This window comes from Phoenix dactylifera, chromosome 1 (genome assembly GCF_051530095.1).
Source record: "Phoenix dactylifera cultivar Ajwa chromosome 1, Ajwa_hap1_PhDact_Kaust_v1.1, whole genome shotgun sequence".
NCBI classification, from domain to species: domain Eukaryota; kingdom Viridiplantae; phylum Streptophyta; class Magnoliopsida; order Arecales; family Arecaceae; genus Phoenix; species Phoenix dactylifera.
The window spans coordinates 12,900,053-12,904,407 of NC_143190.1; the positions used below are offsets into that span (position 1 = coordinate 12,900,053).

Genomic DNA, 4,355 nt, shown 5'->3' on the forward strand with positions numbered 1-4,355 from the left:
CTTCGAAGTGCCGAGCAATAAAGAAGGCGACCCAAACTGCCGCACTGTTCGCTTCTCGATATACATATGCCGCGTGGAAAGATCCTATCCTCCTAACCATACTGCAGGTCTTGCGAAGCAGCAGATGACCGTCTCCGTACCAATCTACCTCCGTATCCAATTGATCATCGTGGCAGAGACCCTTTCGAGACATATCCTATCTTGTTCGCCAGCAAGTCTAAGATGGACAATAACGAGTCTAAGACGGGCGATTGCGAGTCTAAGACGGGCAACCAGGATGCCTCTCTCATGTCTCTCCCAAGTATAGCCGAAGGCTATGTCATAACAGTCTCAAGTTTGTTTGTGCCAAATCTTTTTTATTTTATCTGATTTTTTATTGTATTTTTTTAAAAAAATACAATAAAAAATCAGATAAAATAAAAAGGATTTGGCACGGACAAACTTAAGACTGTTATGGAATAGCCTTCAGCTATACTTGGGAGAGACATGGGAGAGACATCCTGGTGGCTCGTCATGGGAGAGACATCCTGGTTGCCCGTCCTAGACTCGCTATCGCCCATCTTAGACTTGCTGGCTCTCATCTTAGAAGCAGAGTCCTGAATCATTTAATTTTCGAAATTATATTACTTCTATCTGAAAGAACTATAGAAATACAAGAAGGTTTAATCGTTGAATCATCTAATCTAAGTTCCGAGGCAATATGGAACGCCAAAAACATAATTTGGGAGGATGCAAGTATTTATTTACATATAACATCACTCGTTGTCATGAACAAATACCATCAATCTACAAGCATACATAAGGGGAGAAATTTATATAAAAGAAATTAACATTATGAAGGGCCATATCAGCGGTGAACGGAGACCATCAATTGTCAGGTGTGACAGACGAATCCCAGCAGCCGCAGCACTTGTTATAAACGAGGAGGAGAAGATTGGATGAGATACGCACCATCCCCCAACAAAAGCAGGATGTCTTTCTGGTGGTGGAGCTGCACGCTCAGGTGGTGCCATCACAGGAGGTCCTTCTTGATCGGCCAGATATAAAAGTAACAAAAAGAGAGAGGCAAAAAACCTTCTATAATTTAATTAATCAAAGAAAGCATCCACAACTACACATCTAGCCATTTAATATTTTGTTTTTTGAATGACAAGAGCCCCATAGTTTATAATTAGATATAGATCTCAAAACAGAAAAATAAACATCAAGCTATTGAACCATGTTATATTTGAAAATAAAATAAAATGAAAAACCAGATAAAATAAAAAGGGTTTGGCAGGAACAAACTTGGGACCGGCATGGCATAGCCTTCGGCGCCTATACTTGGGAGAGACATGGAAGAGGCATCCTGGTAGCTCGTCATGGAAGAGGCATCCTGGTTGCTCGTCATGAAAGAGGCATCCTGGTTGCTCGTCATGGGAGAGGCATCCTGGATGCCCGTCATGAACTGGCTGGCTCCCATCTTAGAAGCAGAGTCCTGAATCGTTCTCAAACCTGACAGAGAGCTCAAGAGAAGAGAAAAGCTTGTGGTGTTGGCGTGCGTTTTATAGATTTACTAGAATAGATCGGGCCGGGGGGGGGGGGGGAGGGGGGGCGTTGGGTGGCAAGCGAGGAGGAGGAGGAGGAAGAAAGGCCGAGAAAGAGGAACCGTTGCTTTAGGCGGAAGTAATCCGCGTGGAAAAGAAAGAAGGGGGGCGGATGCTGGTCGGTTTCTTTGCTTTATTCTTTACTTTCCGGCTTTTATCCTTATTTTCTTTTATTACTTCTTTTCTTTAATTATTGTGGGAACGGGGACGGGGAGGGGCTGCTGTTATCCCGGTTGGATACTAAACCTTTGCACTTGACGTATCTACAGGATCGGCGATTCAGGTGCCGACAAACCTTACATGCTACACCAATTTTCGGGTGGGCAGCGCAGACTCCCAAAACACGTGACTTGTTACCTCCTCCAGTCCTGACTAAGGTCCTGTTTGGGGGAGCTGTTGGCAGTAGAGCTGTTGGAAGTAGAGCTGTTTGAAGTAGAACTTTTATAAAAAGCTGTTTGCTATTTGCTGTTTGGTAACTACATTTCTAAAGTGCTGTGGCACTTTAACATTTGTTTGATAAACAAACTGAGAAACTACTTTTGTACGACAAAATGACCATAAAGGACATTACTAGTATTATACAATAGTGCATAATAAAATATAATATATATTAATATATAAATATATGATATAGTATAATATTAATGTAATGTAACATATTATTATTATAATATAGTACTATAACATTGTATACTATAGAATAATAATTTAATATAATATTAAATTATTTAACATAACATAATATTATATTATATTATATTTATAGTATAATACAATAATAAATGTATAAAATATTATAATTATTAGTATAAATTAATTTTTTACTCTTTTGATGACCATTTATTTCTCTAACAAATTTCCTAACTAGGTGAAAAAATTGGTTAAATAATTACTAATATTTTTATTTATTTATTTATTTATTATTTTATTTCATTGAAATATATTTATTTATTATTTTATTTATTTATTTATTCGTTCATTTATATACATATTTATTTATTTATTTATTTTTCTTTTTTTTCTTTTTCTTTCCTTTTCTTTTTTTTCTTCTCTTTTTTTTTTTCCTTTTCTTCTTTTTTTTTCTTTTCTTTTTTCTTCTCTTCTTCTCCTTCCTTCTTCTCTTTCCTTCTTCTCCTTTCTTCTTCTCCCGCGAAGCCGGCGGCGCCGGAAGGGGGGCCGGGCCGCGGCGGCCGCGGGAGGGGGGCCGGGATGGCGGGCCGCGGGAGGAGGGGGCTCGGGAGGAGGCCGGGACAGCGGGGCCCGACGGCCGCGGGGGGAGGGGGGCTCAGGAGGGGGCCGGGACGGCGGGCCCCGACGACCGCGGGGGGAGGGGGGCTCGGGAGGGGGCCGGGACGGCGTGCCGCGGCGACCGCGGGAGAGGAGGGGCTCGGAGGGGGCCGGGACGGCGTGCCGCGGCGACCGCGGGGGAGGGGGGCCTCGGGAGGGGGCCGAGACGGCGGGCCGGCCGGGGAGGCAGCGGCCATGGCGGCCCCTTCCTCCCCTTCCTTTTTTTTTGTGCTGTGTGGTGGGTCACAGCGGCGGGGGGCTCGGGTGGGGGCTGGGGGACGCGGCCACGGGTGGCCGGCGTGGTGGCTGCCTCCCAAAAAAAAAAAAAAAAGGAGGGCCGGCGGCATTGAGGAGAAGGAGATAGAGAGGGAGAGAGAGAGGGGGGGTGGTGAGAGAGAAAGAGGCGGTGCGATTGAGATTTTTGGGAGGAAAAAAAAACTTTTAAATGGGGGTATTTTGGTCAAAAATACAGCTTTCCGACAAAGCTGAAAACAACGTTTTCGGAAAGCTCCAAAATTGAGCTTCTGCCAAAAAGCTGTTTTCAGCTTCCCGCAAAAGCTGAAACAGCTTCTTGGAAATTTTACCAAACACATTTTTTTACCTAAAAGTACTTTTGGAGAGCGAGAAAGTGCTTTTTGGCCCTCCAAAAGCTCCTCCAAACAGGGCCTAAGCCGACTGCTGACATAATTGTGACTTGGATGGAGCTATCGTGATGACACACGTATTTGAAAGATTTTTGATCCTTCTTGGCAGAATCATTTGGTTAATATAAAAAATACAAGAAAACAGGAAATTTTTCATTTTACCTGGCGAATATTGCTTTCTAGCTGTTTTGTTCCTAAACTGGCGTGGAATCTGTTCAATTGCTGTTATTATATAGCTTATAGGAGGATACCATCAATATATATAAAGGAAATTGATAACCTACTCTCTGTTATCGTAGGTTATCAATCTACCCATTTTTCATGAGACAAAAAATATCCTTACTTTTTATAACTTTTAAGGATACTTTATGTCTTTTTACAATCTCACATTTACCCACCCTCTCAACCCCCAATTAATGCTCTTTCCCCCCCTCTCTCTCTCTCTCTCTCTCCGGTGTGTGTGTGTGTATGCATGCATGTACATACATACGTATGCATGTATGTATATGTATGTATGTATGTCTATGTATGTATGTTTATGTGTGTGTGTATGTATGTATGTATGTATGTATGTATGTATGTATGTATGTATGTATGTGTATGTATATATATGTATGTATGTATGTATGTATGTATGTATGTGTATGTATGTATGTATGTATGTATGTGTATGTATGTATGTATGTATGTGTATGTATATGTATATGTATGAGAGAGAGAGAGAGAGAGAGGGAGAGAACATTAATTCAGGGGTTAAGAGAGTGAGTAAATGTGAGATTGTAAAAAGAGATAAAGTACCCTTAAAAGTTATAAGAAGTAAGGATATTTTTTGTCTAAT

The 4,355-nt window shown here is 41.6% G+C and overlaps 1 long non-coding RNA gene across 1 annotated transcript; it reads right to left on the reverse strand.

Moving 5' to 3' along the window:
- Positions 1–703: 703 nt before the first annotated feature.
- Positions 704–2,046, reverse strand: LOC113463734 (uncharacterized). The gene is made up of 2 exons (XR_003388509.3): positions 1,288–2,046; positions 704–1,027 (listed from the first exon to the last, which is right to left on the reverse strand). It is a non-coding gene; the product is annotated as an uncharacterized LOC113463734 (long non-coding RNA).
- Positions 2,047–4,355: the final 2,309 nt, after the last annotated feature.